Genomic DNA, 20,312 nt, shown 5'->3' with positions numbered 1-20,312 from the left:
TATATGAAGTTCTCAGAGTTTCTGGACACTGCAAGTTCTGTAGTAGGACTGAGATACTTTAGTAGGCATACTGAGAATAAGAGATTAAGAGAGAAACAATACATGCAGAAACATATGAGAAAAGCTGAGAGAAAAATAAGCCTAATGAGAAAGAGCAAGGAAGACAATTCTTGAGTTATCATATATTTTGGGTAAATTTCATGGCTTAAATTGGAGAAGGCGTAGAGGGACAGAGAGAAAGAGAGAGATGTCATTCCACCCTCATACATTCTTCCAGCCTGACCCAGATACTGGGCTGAAGAGGCTCCAAGACTCAGAGCTCATCTGATAATCACAAACGGATGCCCAGCTCTCTCACTTTCCACATCATCTTTCCCGACAGGTCCCGAGAGACTGGGCCATGTTGACAAATTGCTCATCCTAATGGATGAGATGCCTCTCAATGCTCATTTATTCTTTTTTAAAATGACTACAGTCACTATATGATTGAGATGTTTGTCTAACAGATTCTGTCTGGCACAGGAGCAGGACATGGAGGAAGAGACCCGGAGGAAAGATAAATCACAAATAAAGATCTCTTTAATATCTCAATTGCTTAAGCACAAAGAGATATTTGTCTATGTACCAAAGTGATCTCTAAGTCTTCTGAGTGTGCTCAGATATGCTCGATTTCTTTCTTTTATATTTCTAATCAAATTCTCTCCATTCACTTAATTAAGAACAGTTTTCTGATTATTTACATTATACATTTGTGCATTTAGAAATTGCTTTTGTTCAAAACTGAAACACTTTATTTTGATAGTCCACTTTATATAGTCTACTAACTTTAATGATAGTTAGTTGATACATAGTTGCAAAGTGACTTAAGTGTATTAGTAGACTGTTTAGGTTAGGGTTAGGGTTGGTAAAATAAGTTGAAATGTACTTGCAGAGTTACTTATAGAAGAATGTCTGTTGGGAGGAGCATCAAAATAAAGTGTTATCATCAGATATTAAGCAGTCTCTAATGACTGCTAGTTGACATGGAGCAGATACAAAGTTACTTATAGTTATTAGAATGTCAAAAGTAGACCATTGAAATAAAGTGTTACCTCCAAAACATCAAACAAAATTAACAAAATCAGTTCATAAAGGCCCTGTTTACACCTGATATTAAGATGTGTTTTGGTCGATTGGATCATAAGTGGACGACGCCATATACAGTTGTAAAACGTTTTGAGGTTGTCCACTTCCAGAGCTAGTCGAAAACACAGGATTTTAAGTGTAGATGATCATGTGGTCGAATGTGTTAGAACAACCACAAAAGACCACCTACCCTCCGCCTACTGATCTAATGCGTAAACATTATGGGAAGAGCGCTAGCCAGACGGGATTTAAACTTCATCGGCTGAAGACCCAAATTTGATATGAAGACAAAAACGTACCAAGCACAAAGTTCTCTCACCATTCCTGATTTCTAAGGTGCACTCATGCATTCGCCGTGTTCTTGTGGCTATCAGAGCAGAAACGAAAGCTGCTGTTTTCCTTATGTTTTTCCGTCCTCTCCGGGGATGTTCATATATAAATTGCGCGAGCTTATTTCGTCCATTGGATCGAAAGGTCTGAAAATGCCAATACATTTACCAGCCCATAGACCCTCCCCTCGAAAAAATATTGGGACAGAAGTGGTTGAAAGTGGACAAAAGAGAACACCAGGTGTAAACGGGTATGTGTCTGCCTCGTCTACTTGTGATCCGATCGACCAAAACGCATCTTACCAGGTGTAAAAAGGGCCAAATCAACAATATTCATAATTTATTTATGAATTTTAGACAATTAAACTAGGAAGCGAGCTAGAGAAGAGGAGAAATGCAAAGAAAAAGAAAGCTTTTTGGGGGATGTTATGAAGGTTTCAGAAATAAAGATGGATTTTGCATCCCGACTGTTTTTAACAGAGTTTATTCAGAACAAACAGCAGTCTGCAGCTGTCTAATTGTCGTGCACCATTTTATTGGCCGCATGCTGACAAGATGAATGCAGATCTATTGCAATCACACACCTCAGTCTATCCGCTCTAAAAATCTCCATCAAATGAGCTGATGGCCATCTGGCACCAAGCAGACAGATGAGAAAAGGGTGAAAGTTCAGAACAAACAAGGGTCAACAGATTGCAACTGCTTCCTGCTTCTGTCTGGCCACCAGTGAGGAAAAGCAGACAGATGGGTTTCTTTCCAGCACCACACACAATTAAAATTGTGTAGCTCTGTAAGCACAGAACATTTGGTGATTTTTTAAATCACATTTTCGCAATTACAACTTTTATAAGAAAAATCACAATCAGATATTTTCTGGTTGCTTGGGCATTGCTAAATGTTGATAAATTAAAATGAGGATCGTCAGTTCAACTGAATCATGAACGATTTCAAAAGAATGATTCACTCACTATTCATCCTGTGCATTGACATGCCGAAGAGAGTGTGAATAGATGAGATTTTCAAAAAAATAGGATGGAAATAAAGCGTGCAACCACAGACACCCAGAATCCTCACACACACACATGTACACACTCGTCCTGCGCCACTCCACATCCACACCCACAGAACAAAAATACTTACATACTCCACCAAAACACATCAACACCTAATCCACAGTCAAGCAAAAGCACTCATCACCCATCAACACCCTGCTAAATAACACATACACACAGAACGATGCTCCATCAACACATGATGCCATATACTTATGAACGAATGTAATGATCCAATCAGGGTGGGATTGATAGGCGGGTTAATCGAGAGAATTTGACATTTGAGATAAATTAATAATTAATAAATAACATTTACAGTAATGCACTTAAAAGGGAAGCATAAAGATGAAGGTCATATTTTTGTTAAAAAAATTATATTAAATCTTCTGTACAAAATGTATGATAATTTTAGGCTTTAGAGAAATTTCCCTTTTAATAGTGGGACTGGGAATACTTTTGACAAATGAACTTGAACTAGTTATGCATTATAAGTAATATGGGTGGAGTTTTGCTCCATAAAACAATGAAAAAAATAAAATACAAAAAATATAAAAATAAAAACTAATATAAATAATATTTTAAAAATTAAACTCGCTTAAAACATGAAAAAATGAAACACAAGTATCCACCTTTTTCCCAATGTCCCCCGCACTTTTAATGAAACGTAAATTCATCCCCCGCACTTTTTTTCCGGCAAGTGTGTTCACTAGAGGTTTTCATGTTTCAATGTGAATAAATCTAGATTTAAATTCAAAGAGACATGATAGTCTATGCATGACCTGACGTTTTATTCAATGTGCCCATTATGGAGCGCTAAACACTCTCTCATGTAATGTATGTTCCAGTCATACTCAAAGCCAGAGGGCTCTCCCTCCCAGAAAGTTCAAAACGGACTCATGGAAGTAATAACTTATGACGTTCCAGGAAATCCCTTATATGGATAAAGGCATCCAGAGTTTGCTGTGGCTGAATAAAAGAGATGCTGTTCACTGCAGAGCTAATAGGTAGTGTGACGTCCATCTCCCCCTCTCTGAATGTAATCTGGTCTAAACACACCCTAACCCTACTCATAACCAAATCCCTCCACCCATTAGATCAACAGAGGTGGAGCTGGACTAGATCAAGCTCCACCCACTACATCCAGAGAGGGGGAGCTGGATGTCATTCAGCTCTGCAGTGAGCACCACTTGGAATAAAAAAGAGAAATGTTTTGACTGACGAAACGTGAAGACAATAAACACACAATTGCGACAATATATGGTTTATGTGTGTTTTTCAAGCCATTCTGGGTTTTTTTCATAACAACAAACTATACAAATAATGCAGTGCTAATTGACATAGCCTTTATTACAGTATAAAAAACTATAACATACTGCATGTTTTCTGCCTTATTCTGTGATAAAAAAAAAATCCTCATCAAGTGTTAGTGTCTTTAAAAACACATGCTATTAATTTTTTTTTACATTCCATAAAATCCATGATGACTTAATGGACAAGTGTTTGTAGTATATAAAATAATCATAAAATTGTCGTTAGGAAAATATAGGAGATATTATTTCCAATTATTATAACATGATAGAACACAAATTGTTGGTTATTGTTCAGCATTGCATTTGATTCCTTGGCCAGTTACAAGCAAGAGATAAAAATTAAAACCTGTCAATTAGTCAAAGGTCAGAATTTTTTTTTTATTACAATTGACATTTCTGTCCCCCTCACTTCTGAAATGATGGCTTCTCCGCTGACCTTAATGCAATGCATTCAGGGATTGTTTTCTACAAATTTGGTCTAAAGGAGGCATGTCAGAAGACAGAAAAAAAATCACGCCTACCTTTCTGTGTTTCGTGTTGTAAGTGCGCCTACGATGCCTTAAAACACTTCCACTGTGATTCGCACACTTGATACAATCGAGCTCGTTTCTAACGCAGAGGGATATGCATTCAGACAAAAAAAGAAAGCATGCACATTCGCTCAGCATGAAAGAAGCATCTCAATAGACAACTGAAGAGGATTAAATGAGTTTCCTCAGGGCTGGAAAACTGTCTAATGGCTTTTATAGCAGTCTTAAAGTGAGAAAGCGTCCTACATTTCCGCATCAGAGACAGAAACACAGAGAGACAACCATTAGCCATCAATCTCCTGTGAGAGCATCATTAGCGCTGTATCAGCAACACGCATCTTTGCGATCGTCGTGATGAATACACCCGGCGCTTTGTTTTTATGACATCTTCCCTTATTTGCGTCGCCCACTTGCAACACAAAACTGCTCTAATCGTGCAGGCAGTCGAGACAAACTACGACCCGACAGATAATGAATGTGCGACCTCTGCTCTGCCGAGGCAGGGAGGTCTTAGTGCGTATACACACGCTTTTCAGAGCGTAAACACATGCGCATGTACACATCCAGGCCTTGATTTCTCAAGCAGACATGTATTCTGTGCCATTAAGGTCTTAATTATTGGCTCTATTGAAAAAATTGCCACATTCACACACACCGAAAAGCCAGGGGTGCTGGCAGAAAGGCGTGAGCAGACTTTCAATGCGGTACGAGTTGTGTCCATCCTTAATTAGTGTGTGTGTGTGTGTGTGTGTGTGTGTGTGTGCGCAATGAGTCACAGTGACATGTCCACAAGCTAAGCAGACCTTGACCTGTACTATTCAGCACCATCACAGGGATGTATAGAATAACAGATCATTATCTTTAATTCAGTTATGGAACAAACTGTGTTCGAGGTGAGATGTTAATTCCCATTAGCAGGAGAGACCAGCTGAGAACAAAGACACACATAATACACATGCAATTATTACCAAAACACATTTGCATTTCACACATCGTGAAGCTAATGCTATTGCTCATACTTACAATAAGTTGTCTGAACAAAACACTAAGTAATTAACTTTGGTGTATAACTTGTTCTGCACCATTTGTGATACTTCAAATGAAGTGGTACTTTTCTAAGTAATTAGGCTTTACCTGCAGGATGATAAAACAGGCCAGAAGAAATCCCATGAACTGACATTGAAGAAGGAAGCCGAGTCACATAGAACAGAATATCAAACGCTTTTCTCACAACGAACAGAAATGACTCAAATCCAGTCTTAAGGACTGACTTGCAATGGTCAATTTGCAAATAATGTTTGTTTAATTTCTATTTTGCTTAGGTGACTCAATGTGACTTAAATGACAATAAAAATGTATACTACTGTTTAAAAGTTTGGGGTCAGTAAGAAAGAAATTAACCATTTAATTCAGCAAGGATGCATTCATTTGTCAAATGGGACACTAAAGACATTTATAGTGGTGTAACTTTGTTTTAAAAAGTGGGTTGGGCACTTACGATAATATTACGATGTCCAGAAATCAATTTCAATAGTACACAGAGTTTAATCAACGCATGTTTAATATGATTCTTACATTCTTACATCTACAATAATACAATTCATTGTTGATACTCACGTTAAATAAATACATGGATATGCCATCAGCATTATTCCCTAATTATTCCCTAATGGTCTGGTGGTAGAACTTTTGTTAAGTGTGTCAGAGGTACCGGGTTCTAATCTGCCATCGTATAGTTTAAAAAAAAAAATCAAAGATGTTCATCAATGATTGTATATCAAGAGCATGGACACGTTTGTGTGCATTTTGTTTTGTGATTTCACCAGAAAAAATAGAGAGTCTCTGCAACGGCATTAAGCGATAGATTGACGCACTCGTCTCTTTGAAGACTGTGCACGAGTCAAAAGAGAACATTGGCAACGAACACTCACTGATTTAAAACACATTCCAGCGCCAGATTGCCTCTTATTTAGGACAAATTAATGTCAACTGGATATGTTTCACCCGCATTAGGTATATATCCGTGCAGCGAGATGTTTAAAAAAAGTGGTAGGGACAATATCGATCCTGGCAAAAAGTGGTGGGGAAATGTCCCACCCGTCCCACCTGCAAATTAAGCCTATAATGTTACTAAAGATTTCTATTTGAAGCAACCGTCACGTCTGTTTGTGTCAACCTAATGTTGATGAGTCTCATGCTTGTCACATTAGGTCCACTGAAGACGAGCTGGAGTTGCGAACCCAATTGCAGTTTATTAAGTTTCATTTGTATTAACAAAATACAAAAATAAACTTGACTTGACAAGCATGAGACCCACCAAAAGCAGATTGACATAAAGCTTTCTATTCATCCAAAAATCCTTAAAAAGCAAAATTTCCACGAATATATTACACAGCACAACTGTTTGAAAATAATAAGAAATGTTTAATTGATAACAATAAGAAATATTATAATGTTTTCTGAAGGATCATGTGACACTGAAGACTGGAATAATGATGCTGAAAATTCAGCTTTGCATCACAGGAATAAATTATATTTTAAAATATATTGAATTAGAATCCAGTTTTGATTGCCAAAGAATATAATGATAAAATGTACACTACATTACATGTTTGAATGCAATATACTGTAAGTCACTTTAGATAAAACTTTCATGTATACATCTATTCAATGTGTGCCTTTTCATCAGACAGATGTTTACCCAAATATGACAATTAAAATAGAAAATGCTTTCCAGATGACGCACGTCTTTATGAATCTATAGACATTTTGAAGGGGAAGTATTATTTGGATGGATGACGCAGCTGAAAACCTAACTGACATAAATATATTCACATTACACAGCCATGCACATCTCATTATGACTTGGCAATGAAAAAAACAAATGCCAGCATTCCCAAACTGCAATGGTTTTGTACAACTAACTGTCATGGTTTTTACAATGTGATAAACACAATCATCCAAGTGAATCAGCGCAGTTTACCTGCACAAACCCCCTCACAGCAACAAGCAACTTCTACAGGGACAGGAATAGACATTATTGGGGTTTAATAAACAGCAGCTTTGTCTGGTGGCATGAGTCACTCCGCTGAAGTCTTAAGGAACGACAAAGGAGCTGACTTGGCTCTTAAAATAGAACCATTCCGTCTGCCGAACAGAGACCTGTCATAAGAAATTATGGGGAGACTTCACGACGAGGAATCAACAATGGAACAGCTGGGAATGCTTTTAATGATGTTGAAAGTTGTTTTGGAGAGAGACAAAGAGAGAGAGAGATGAAAAGACAGATGAGAGACTAAAATAGATAGATTAAATAAAGAGTGTGAAGTATGGAAAACAACAACAAATTCTGAGCAACAAACTGAGATAAATGTTTTCCTGCATACACAAGCACGTTTTCCAGAAATGTTCCCTTCACCCATTAGGGGACATGTTCACTTGATGGACAGTTATTTAGGGCTTATTCAATCAACTGGCTCTGTGTGTCCAGGCAGTAATGCCATTTTTTGGCAGCACTACACTGTTGCTATAGTATTAAAGTAGGCGTCAGGGTGACACCAAGTGAGATTGTTGGATGGCAACTGAGAGCAGCAAAAAGGATGTACAAACAGAGAACAGTTTTTAAACATAAATTTAAACATTGATCAGAACAGAAACAGAAGCTCAACCGAACTTGCTTGATGTGCGAGAACAAACTTAATTGGTTCTTGCGGAAGCTCGAACGTGCTACGTAACACGAGAATGAACCTCATTGGTTCTCGCGGAAGCTCAAACGTGCTGCGTAACACACGAGAATGAACCTCATTGGTTCTTGCTGAAGCTCAAACGTGCTGCGTAAACCGAGAATGAACCTCATTGGTTCTGGCTGAAGCTCAAACGTGCTGCGTAACACGAGAATGAACCTCACTGGTTCTCGCACGTCAAGCGAACATGCTTGAGCTTCTGTTTACCACAACTGATGTGTGAGTTGATGAATGAATTATATGGATTAGTTTTACGGTCTCATTATGAACTTTATGAAGCGTGACTTTATGAAGTGGTAGTTGCGTAGCTGTCAATGGAGGGACAGAAAGCTCTTAGATTTAATCTAAAATATATTTATTTGTGTTCCGAAGACGAACGGAAGTCTTACCGGTTTGGAACAACATGAGGGTGAGGAATTAAAGACAGAATTTTCATTTTTGGTGGAACTAACCCTTTAAGGGCATTGGAGCGCTTATGAAAAATGATTGAAAAACAAATAACAGTGTTATTAAATGGGTATCCACATTTAAAAATAACATTTTCTAATGCATTCAGCAAAAAAAAGTAATTTAGTTTTGTGCTGTTATTCTTTATCTTTGACAAATCTTGGCTTAAAAAAATAGCTGAACTATCTTACACTATCACACAAAGATATTTTCTTGTAATGCGATTGCTTGATCTATGATTATGTGTCCTCTTTTAAGTATTTAATTTCTTTCATATGCAAAAGATGTGTAAGAACGACATAAAACATTGGCCTTTGTTCTTAGACATTTGTTCAACGGTGTTTGATTGTAATGGAAAGCTGGATTAATTATTCAGAACATAAAAACATGCATTTAAAAAGCCACACGCAATCTACTCAAAAAGAAAGAAAACATGATGGAGCTGACATAAGAAATAAAAAGACAGTGTCTGAAAAGAGGAACTGTCTTGCTGTTACTTGACAGGGACAATTACACTGATGCCCCGCATCTTAATGCATGGAAAAAGGAAAATGCTTTTTGGAAAATCCTAAATGAGAAAACTAAATGCCAAAGCAAAACTGCTTATTAAATATGAGCAATGCTTGGCAATGACACAGGAAAGTAACCGAGCGTACTAATTTCTCATGGAATTATGGATGCATGTGGTCGATTTGGAGACTGGCTGTGTTTAAAACAACATGCTTTTCATACCATACTGCATACGACCTATTACATAAGTACAGTATACAGACTTATTCTATATATTTTGGTTAATATAATAGGCTATTTGGGGATCAAAGCTACTGAGTAAGCAACCTTTTCTGGTGACAATTACATATAAAATGTCCGACAGATATCAATGTGTCAATGGTGTCGTGAGAAATCACACCTAACCTAGGCTCTCTAAACAGCAAAAAAAGAATCTGAACGCAACCTGAGCTTGATAGCCAATAAGAAAACTTAAAGGATTACCTGACATGTTTTGAATAGAATGCTTTGGAATGTTTTGGGAAAATGCTAAAGCAATGAGGAGGTGGAGGTGGTTGCTACAAATGCTACATTCCATTCAAAATCTGTGGGATATTATGTGGAATATGTCTCATATTCCAACAATAAAGAGGTTCCATTGCTAAACACTTGTAAAACGAACTCAATTGGAATACTAGTATTTGCTTTAGATGTGTTTGGATATCAACAATCTCCTGGGGCCAAATTGCAGAAACATTCAAACTTTAGGCTGGAATACACTACACAACTTTTGCCCATATTTTTGCCCCGATTTACAGTTTGGATAAGTTGATGCTAGTTAACGAAAGTCAGAGCCAGTCTGCAGATTTTTCCCACGAATAAAAAATTTCTAAATAGGAATGATCAGATGTTATTTTTCAACAAGACAATGTTCCTGCTCAAACTGGAAAGACAACCAAGAAGTGGCTTGAGAACAAGTCCATCAGGCTCATGTTTCGGCGTAGTCAGAGTCCACATTTAAACCCTATAGTGAATATTTGGTCTCACATTAAAATCAAATAAACTAGAAAGACATTTTCAACTACTCATGAACAGCTTGAAGCCATCAACATTGAGAGGAACAACACTGACTCTTGTCTTGTCTCTTGCTGTCTGCAAGTTAGTGTATTCCGTGCTAAGTTACTTCTAACAATTCTTGCTAATTTCCTGACCAGTGATTTGTGATTAAAGTTGGTAAGACCATTAAAAGACCACTAAATATTTTGCCATTTTTGCCTTGGCCCTTTTTTTTTGCCCAGGAGTATACGTTACTTCTCAGACATTCCATGACCCGACAAAACAAGCGCCGACAAACGCCAACAGATGCATACAGGGGTAACACACTTTTCAGACAGAACTCGACAAAGTTCAGAGCGTGATCTACTGACGACGTGCAAATTAAAGAACACAGATGCAGTCAGATCATTTCCATAATGACCAGCACAATCTTAGCCTGGTTCTACCAGACTCTCGTACATTTCATTTGTACAGAGAGTCTGGCACCGCTCCATTGACAATCGTTAACTTCCTTGTAGGCGGGTACTCTATTGAAGTCTGAAACTATTGGATCTGCCCAGAGTCACTCTGGATCTGCCACCAATCGCTAACGTTTGCTCGTGATGTATGTCGAACCCCGTGGGGAGGAGGGCCACAACAGCATGGCCGAAACAAAACTAAGCAAAGATTGTTCTTGCTCCGGCTTTAACTTCTTAATATTCGGCAGCGTTGCTACAACGGACCGAATGGCTTCGCTCGCATCTTTCTCCGCTGAACTACAACTCAAAATAAAGCACAACGTCATCGTTCTCAGCCACTCCCTCTGTTCGCTGATTGGCCCTACAAAAAATTGATCGGAGAAAACCAAAGTCTACAGCAGAATCCCAGACGTAGTACTGAAGGAAAATGAAATTGAGCGGAAGTGCGTTGGAGGGCGCAGCCAGGCTAGCGCAATCTACCAAGAGCAGCGCAAATTAGCGTCATGCTTTTTTTGTTCAGTGATGTTTCATTTTTGTTTTAAAAAATTGTGTCTTTAGCAGGCACGTGCACACATAGACACACTGTTTCCCCCAAGACCTCTCCTCGTGTGTCTCCGTCTAAACCTGCCCAGAGTCCTCGTCCTCAGCCCTCATCCCGTGGACCCAAGACCCCCATTCCTCCCATCCACCCTGGACCTCCCCCCATGAACTTTGTGTTTCCTCCACCCCCTCTGCCTTGCATGTCGTTCTTGATGTTTCACCCGAACCCTGTTATTGTTTATTCATGTATGCCATTGTTGATGTTCATCATGTTTTGTTGGTTCTTGTCCATGTCTCCTTCAGTCTTGTCTTGTGCTTAGTGTCTCTTTGAGGAGCGTCTGGAAGCCGCTCCTTAAGGTGGGGGTTCTGTCATGATTCTGCCATCATGTTATTGATTATTCCTAGTCTTGTGGCAGGATCATGACAGAACCAATGTTTTGTGTACAAGCGCATGGCCAATTGTTTGGCCATGTGCTTGTGGTGTCTCGTTACGTTACCGCGCCCCCTTGTTATCCTCGTCTTGTGATTATTGTCTAGTCAGTTTCACCTGTCCTTGTCATTAGTGTTCCCTTTATAATCCCCTTGTGTTTGCTGTCCTGTGTCGGTTCATTGTTTGACATCGTCATACGTTGTGTGAGTCTTGCTGTGAGTAATCTGTTGAGAGTCTTGTCATCTAGAAGTTCTGTTCCTGTCGTAGTTGTTAAGTTTACTGTCTGAGTATTTGCCTTACCCTGTCTTGTTTTACCCCATCGTGGGCTTTTGTTTTCTGTTTTTGTCCTTTAATAAATTCTGTGAAAGTCATTTGCTGTCTGCGCTTGGGTTCATCCGCCATCCACATAACAGATACAGTCCTACCTCAAATTTGAAACTAAGTCCATGTCACCATCAGGTGTATCAAATATATACTTGATTGAAACTAGTAGCATAGAAAACATGCACATTGTGGCATGGTTTCCTTTGCTGCTCTAAACCTATGAATGCTAAGGAGACCATGGTGTGAACTGATTCTTTTTGTAGACATCTTTTGAAAATGAAACAATTGCGTGAGTTTGAGGAAGATAAAATTAATTAACTTTTTTAATAATTTTTTTTTAAAAGTCAGAGTTGTGTTAATATAGACTTTTCTGTTTAAAAAAAGTAAAAGTAAAAAAAAAAACGTATGAGAAGTGCCCTTTTTTTCACTTGAGCCCCTGCCCCTCAAAATGTCTGTGCACGTCCCTGACAGTAGCTTTTTGAACGGCAAAAGAGGTTTTGCACTGGCACAAGCTGTTAGTAAATCTGGCCCAAAGTGTCTGTTGCTGTCTGTCTGTTGGTGCAGTGTGAATTGGCCTTCAGACTTAGGATGGCACGTTCTTGTAATATGGCCTTTGGCAACTAAACTGCAAGGATCAGCAATGCTATACAGTGCTAACATTTGTTGTGCGGGTGTAATATTATCAACAGCAAAGCTTCAGAAATGCTTTACTGTGCCTGCAACAGATTTTCTTGGGGATCATTCACACAGAACCCTTTTCCATTCCACTAGGCTACTTTTCAATGTAAGCGCTAGACGGAAGTCTTGAAAAGTTGCGATCGGGTCTCGTGTCTTTTGCAGCATCTCGCGCATGACAAAGCGTTCTAAAAACTCAGAAGATCAACTTTTAAAAAATGCGTCTCTATACCTTGCGCTTTGTTTTGTCCCATTGACCAGCGTTTTTGCTGATAAAAGCATATTTGCTGTTACTCACTGATGCATTTCATTTTCTTAAAGACCATTTTTAGATGTAAAAATACAACCAAAAATTGACTCTTTCCGAGTTTAAATGAGTAAATGAGTCCAGCGGAAGTTATAAAAATGGCTAACAGCAGCTTTAAATGATTACAGACAATGTAGGCACTGCTCATACTTTGTTCAAACATCTGTAATGATTTTCAGTGCAAAACATCACATAAGAATCAAGAATTTTGATTCTATCTGGTTTAATTTTACGTCTGGCACGCATCAGTAAAAAAAACACGGAAAAAATGTTGTTTGAGGTAGAGATGAGGACTGGAGTGATGGGATCTGTCAGCAGATCTGAGTCATTGCACAAATAATAATGGAAAATTGTTTAAAGAATGCCAAAGTACATTGTGTCCTTTCTGTGAGCAGAACAGTTGTGTCTGCGTGTGTTTAGCATGAGCAGGTAATGGGAGGCTGCTCACACCATGACGCCTTCAGAGAGACAGCAATTATCGCTGAGATTCGGAAGTTGACTGCAGACGTGCTTGTTTTGCACAATTCAGAGCTTTACATCTCATTGATTGTTTTACTGTGAAATGAGACAAAAAAATTACAAGACTCAAGTGACCGACTGGAAAAGTGATAGCAAGACAAATGTTTTAAAACTAAAACTAACCAAAATTAAATAATCTTTACCAAAACTTGATCAAAGACAACACCACATGTATCCGTAGTGGAATAGTTAGAGCAATATTTATTATAAATATATATTCAATCAAAAATCTTAATAAAAATAGTTCACTCTTAAATTAATCCACTACGATGGAATTCATCATTCACTTTGAAGGCAGTTGATGTAGCCAGCAAGGCAGTTCACTAGGGTTTGAAAAAGAGAACAGTAAAAAAAAAAAAAAAAAAAAATGCAGCAAATATAGCCACTTCACATAAATATGCTTTATAATCCCTTATGAAATTCAAACATGCCTTAATTCAACCCAACAGCTGCATCAGCAAATATATTTTTGTGCATGGGATTCACTCTTTCAGATTTAAACAAGTCACTCTTTATCCAGGGATATGCCAAATGCAAATATCAAACTGAAAACTGAGAGTTTAAGGTGATTTGTAGAACGTCTCGTCTAAGGTTGGCCACTATTGCTGGGCGGACTCAAATCTCTAGGGACCTTACACTGAGCAAAGTGTACCACAGTTATCAAAGACAGTGGATTTACCATGGTATGTATGGATTAGACCATGCATGCATACATATGGATGTAATATTTATGATAGGCCTAGTATCTCTTAATACAGATTGGCTGTGTCTGAAACCAAAAGCATCTTCTTGAAGACACTGTTTCAGTGCACTATAACGTCTAGTCAAGAGAGCTTGAGATATAACTAATCAAATAATTAATGACTATAATGCCTATTTTCTTTATAGGTAATGAATCATAAGAAAACAAGAACATTTATAAACAGTTTAACATCAACTCTTTCCCTGACAGTGTTTTTTTTAAGTTACTAGCCAGAGTAAAATTTTTTTATCATTTTCACAAAACTTTCATTGTCATATTTTGTTTTTGAATATCTGAAAATGCAATATTTCAAAAGAAAGAATAGAGATTCTGCATTCTTATTTTTTAACAAAAAGCTGAGATAATCGCATTTTGTCAAAGACCATGTCTGGATTGGATTCAGAACGATAATCAAAACATAGGTCGAGTAGATCGAGTCCATAAACACCCCAAAGCTTGCATAGTCCCATATCTCTTCCTGAGTCGACATTTCATTCAGTAACGGTAGTTAACGTGTTAGCTGACAAAATGCGTAAGCAATGCTTCTTTTGCTTGTTTCTGCTTTTTTCTGCTTGATTCTGCTTCTTCTTCACGTTTTTGGATTCTGCACTCTTTCAGAAGATGCGTAATAGCGCCCCCTACAGTATAACAGTGAAAACGTGGATTGCCCGAAAATTCAGTTTATGGCAGGGAAGCGTTGTGACAGAAAGAGTTAAAGCATTAGTTCACTTCAAAATGAAAATTCTGTCATCATTTACTCACCCTCAAGTTGTTTCAAACCTGTATGAATTTCTTTCTTCTGCTGAACACAAAGGAAGATATTTTGAAGAATGTCAGTAATCAAACAGTTAATGTACTATATGGAAGTCAATGGGGTCCATCAACTGTCTGGTTACCGACATTCTTCAACATATCTTCTTTTGTGTTCAGCAGAAGAAACTCATACAGGTTTGAAACAACTTGAGGGTGAGTAAATGATGACAGAATTTTCATTTTGAAGCGAACTAATCCTTTAATAATTCTTTCCTACCAACCGCTGAATCACACGCACAGGATTGTATAATCACAAGGCTATGCTGCCTTGATCATATTACAACAATAAAAGTAATTTTTAAAGGTCAGATCTATAACCACTTTTACAGTGGACCAGAGAGGGCAGGGTTTTCAGCCTGTATATCTTTCAAAAAAGCCATTGTTTCAAACCAGAGAATAGTCCCTCAATACCTGTGGTGAGTGAGTCAAAGATGACTGTGGCAGGGGAAAACCTTCCTAGATGGGAGGTTTGATGAGAAAGAAACCTTAGGAGGTTTCTTAAGTCTCTCCTCTAGATAAGTGTGAATCCTGTAACCATTGAGGTTCTGCTTCAATAAGTGACTTAGGGAAAGTTTGCTAGCCAAAATAAAAATGAACTGAAAACTGAAAATCAATGTCAATATTGTGCAGAGACCTACTTAAAGGCACACTGTGGAATTTTTGGCCACTAGGGTGCGCTCGACCTGTAATTTTCACGTCTAGTGCCCCTACAGGCCACAAGCGCCGCAGCATTGTCGCAAAAGTCAACAAACAGTCAACCGGTCAACCTCCAGTGTCTTTATGTGTGTGCAGACGGCATTTGATTTGTATGTTGGAGAAAGTTAATCGATTCACTACTGACCAAAATAATAATATAAATATAAGATTAATAATATAAATCCTATAAAGAAAACAAATTGAATAAAAGTAGCATTCGCAGAAAACAATGTCTGATCAGGTAAGTCGCATTGACAAGGGTTGCCCAATCCTGCTCCTGCCGATCGTCTGTCCTGCACAGTTCATCTCCAACCCTAATCAAACACACCTGAAGCATACAATTAACGTCTTCAGGATCTCTTTGCAATGGGTTGGGAGATGAAATCGAGTAGTCGGGAAATCGTGTAACAAAACTGATATAACTCACTACATATTTCCGTTATTTGTAGTCTTCAATTTGTTTTTCCTTTTACACAAATACAAACATATATGAGCTGAAAGGAAAAAAAAAACATTTACATTTGTATACGGCAGTTTGTTGTGACTTATATCAGTTTTGTTACACGAATTCGCAGTAAATATTACATTATATATACACTTTTATGCCGATGTTTATTTTAAACTCTCCCTTTTTCTTTTTTTGGTCTCCTCTGACAAAATCTTTGCTTTCTTCCGAGTAGCTGTTGATTCAGCCATGACGACAACATACAGACGCCGGCAATCAAACGCGAGTTGAGCTCTCACGTTAGAATCTGAGGAAGTTGGGGTGGTGGTGGAAGTGACGTATGCCGTAAAGCGGTCGAATTTTGTAGTTCTTTTTGTGCTCGGGTTCCTACCCGAAACCCGAAGTTACATAGTGCTGGTAAAAGCGATACAGACACCTTCAGGCTTCGGCAGACGTGTCATTCAACCTATTGTAAGTCGATGTACCATCTCAATGGGTTTTGGTAATACCGTAATTCCTCAAATAAAGACCGGGGCCTTTATTTAACTGAACTGCAGATGGTAGCCGGCTTTTATTTGAAGCAGGCTTTTATTAGAGGCAGGCCTTTATTTCTAATTCGCGATCCCCGCCCGCCCGCCAGCCAAGTTTCCATGGTGACGCGTCATGCTTGGCACGTGTTCACCACAGCCAAAATAGCGCTGTACGACAGATGTAGCGCTTTTATTTCTAAATATTAACAAACTTGCTTACCATGTCATCAACTATCTTCTATTCTGACTCTCAAATCCGTGTAAGTGAGTTTGTTTTGTCGTTTAAAACCCTTTATAAATTATCTTGATCTGTAACGTGAGATGGGCACCGCAGTTCAGAGATTCCTGTCTGTTGGATTTGTTACGTTACAGCGCGTGAATTCTTCAGTTTCTCCCGAAATACATGAAAGTACGTGGCCGGTGAACTGGGAGAAGAATAGAGTACACTTTATAGTTACTTACACTGTGTATCTGATATGAATAAAACACGTCGCCAAATATATTTGAATGGATTGTTATTGCTGCTTCCATAGACACCATTGTGTATTTTACAAACTATAAATGTATTGTTTTGCTATAAATCATATCTATTTAAATGTCTGAAACCTAAAATAAACATGTGGTTAAAAACACTGAATAGTTGTGATATGACAACCGCTGAGCGAGTCCGTCTTTGAGTGTACACTAATTTTTCCCCGGCCTTAATTTGAGACCGGCCTTTATTTGTCCGCGTTGACCACGCCCCCGGCCACTATCAGAGGCCCGGCGTTTATTTGAATACCGGTCTTTATTTGAGGAATTACGGTATATTATAAAGGTTGAAAAGTTCCACAGTGTGCCTTTAATCTTCTTTGATAGTTTTTGAAAACAGTGCTGTCAGAAAGCACCCCATTGATTTCTGCTCATTCCACTGAGCTGCAAAGTCATATTATTTGGCATATTTCTGGAGAATTCAAGAAGAATTATAAGATGGTTATTTTGCAAATAAAAATCAGAAAATTACCCTAAACTGTGTTAGGTTATGTGAAAACTTAACATGTAAAGCAATGCATCTCAACTGGTTTGGCTAACCCTAACCAAACACAGTAACCCAACAAATTTGTTTAACCTGTAAAAAAAATTGACATCTTTAAAATCAAATATTCGCTGAATTATGCATTAGGATATGCAGCTTCCTTTGCAATCCAATCCATATTTACTTGTTGTCAACTGCACAATAAATATCACTTTGTTTTCCAATCTTTATTCTATTATTAGGAAAAAAAACCTAGAGATTTGTATCATTTTGGCCCTTCCTTTGAGCACTGTGATGCTCATTGTAGCAAAATGGAAAAAATGGCGCAAAGCCCAGAAACATCTAAGATCAGACCATCCTAACAAATTGAGCAACTGAACAAGAGGAGCAATTGTTAAAGAAATGAACAAGACAGCATCTACAACCCTGACAGAACCGCAGAGATTATTGGATAAAATGAGAGAAACTATCCGACATCACCAATCGTTCCAACACTTTAAAACAGATTCTCTTTGAGAGAGGCTAGAAAGAAGCGACTTCTGGGAGAGGCTAACATTAAGTCAAACCTGAAGTTTGCAACAAGACATCTCACAAACCCGGCAATCTTTTGCAGCCTGATGACACGAACACTGAGCATTCTGGTCTGAAAGTGAAGTACTATATTTAGTGCAAACCAAACCGCCCACGCAACACCATTGTGAACCGATGAGCATGATGGTCAGCAAAAAGAGAAATGTGTTCAGAGCAAAATCATCCTCCAAAAGCACAATGACCCCAAGCACAGCAAAAACTATGGCTCGGCTTCAAAACATAGTCGCCTCGCTGTTTACTGCCTACATTAATAGGCTAATGCTGTGATACTCTAAGCTACAAACTGCATTTTTATGTGTGTGTTGTTGAAAGAAATTAATGTTGGAAAGGATGCACTAAATGAATCAAAAGTGACAGTAAAGACATTTAAATTGTTATAAAAGATATTTCAAATAAATGCTATAATAAATTATTGTCTATTCATCAAAGAATCTTGACAACAGAATGTATCACAATTTCAACATTGATAATAATAATAAATGTTTCTTGAGCAGCAAATCAGCATATTAGAAAGATTTCTGAAGGATCATGTGACACTGAACACTGGAGTAATGATGCTGATAATTCAGCACTTTAAAATAGATTTTTAGATTGATTGATAGATTTTTTATAGAAATAGATTGATAGATTTTTGAACTCTCTATATTAAAATAGGAAAAAGTTTTAAATTGTAATAATATTGGAAAATATCACTGCCTTTACTGTATTTTTCATGGCAACAAAGTTGTAAAATTGGACCTTAACACAGAAAAAGCATAAAAAGTCTATAATTCTAAAAGTCTAAAATTATTTTTGCAGTAATCAACATTTTGCCACAAGTGCAGTGGATTGAGCATCACTAATATTTAAAGGAATATTCCTTTAAATAAATATTTTTTTTCACTAGTCTTATCATCACAATGCGCCTCCACAAAGGATGCATATAGTTCTGCCTTAAAAATCTGCCTTAAGAAGGTCAAATTTAAAGACGCTGTCCATATTGTAAGCATGCCTATGATGCAATGCATTAAAATGCTGCCAATATAGGCAGCTCAAGAGGTTTTGAAACAGAGTCTATTAAATAGCTTGAGAAAAGGTTAGTATTCTGGAAAGGACCAGCTAGACTTCACAAGCTTCAATCCAATTGAATTTGTGGTATGACTTGCTGAAATTGCAGTCCAGTGATGCGCTACATCTAATTTAGAGAAAATTATTTTAGCATTAAAATCAGGAGGTGTAACGGGGAAAAAATTCAATGGAGGGAGTACTTTCTGAAGGCTCTGAATGTCAACCACCACATCATTGTTGAGTAAAATACCTGAATATAATTAAACCAAAAGAAGATAAACACAGGTCAACTCTAAACATCAGAATGAAAAGTTCTCTCTCTCTCTCACACACACATACACACACTTCAGCAGTGGCGTCATGCCCATTCAAAGTGAGGGGGCACGTGCCCCCTCAGATTTTTCCTCCCTAGGGTGACCAGAAGTCCCGAAAAATTCGGGACAGTCCCGAAATCTAAGCTGTTGTCCCGAATCCCGAAACCGGCCTTAATTGTCCCGAAAATTATACTAAAGCAAAATCTTGATATAAAATATTAAAAACTGTCCGTGGAAGTTGAGTCGTCCTGCAGCCAGCCCCTTCCAATTGCAGCAGCCGCAGCCGCGAGGACAGTGAATGTGCAGGCAGCCAGTCTAAACTTTAGTTTTTTTACGCGCGTCATTTGCTCTTGACGCGCGAATGGATTCAAAGTGTTCACGCGTAGGCTATAACTAGACGCGGTAGGCGCGAATTTGACGCGCTATTCGCTGGAACGCAGCATTAAAGGAGTGATTGATTGGTCGCGTCACTGTGTGCAAAAAAAAACTTCGTCCGGGCCTTATAATGTCTGATGTCGGGTTAGGCCTACACAAAGCAAATCATCTACAAAATTATTTAGTTTTCCTATTTAATGACCGACAATTTAGTTGTAATAATAATTTTGCCATAAGGCTGATTAGCGTTAGGCTATAGCCTGAAAGGTCTGATTTAGCCTACACACTGTTACAACAGTAACACATTTTTTTTTCACAATGACATTTGAGTTCATGATTTTAATGGTTTTTTTTTTTTTGGCAGACTAAAGACTAATGACAGACTTTGATCTTTGAATTAAAAAATATGT

The 20,312-nt window shown here is 38.0% G+C and overlaps 1 protein-coding gene across 2 annotated transcripts in view; it reads right to left on the bottom strand.

Annotated features, from left to right (window-relative positions):
- cemip (cell migration inducing hyaluronidase 1) overlaps window positions 1–20,312 on the bottom strand; it is a 130,598-nt gene that overhangs the window by 27,500 nt on the left and 82,786 nt on the right. The window lies entirely within an intron of this gene.

This window comes from Rhinichthys klamathensis, unplaced genomic scaffold, assembly GCF_029890125.1.
Source record: "Rhinichthys klamathensis goyatoka isolate OS25496 unplaced genomic scaffold, OSU_Roscu_1.1 h1tg000567l_1, whole genome shotgun sequence".
In the NCBI taxonomy this organism is placed as follows: domain Eukaryota; kingdom Metazoa; phylum Chordata; class Actinopteri; order Cypriniformes; family Leuciscidae; genus Rhinichthys; species Rhinichthys klamathensis.
Note: the sequence above shows the minus strand (reverse complement) of the source record. Positions and strands in the feature narration are given on the sequence as shown.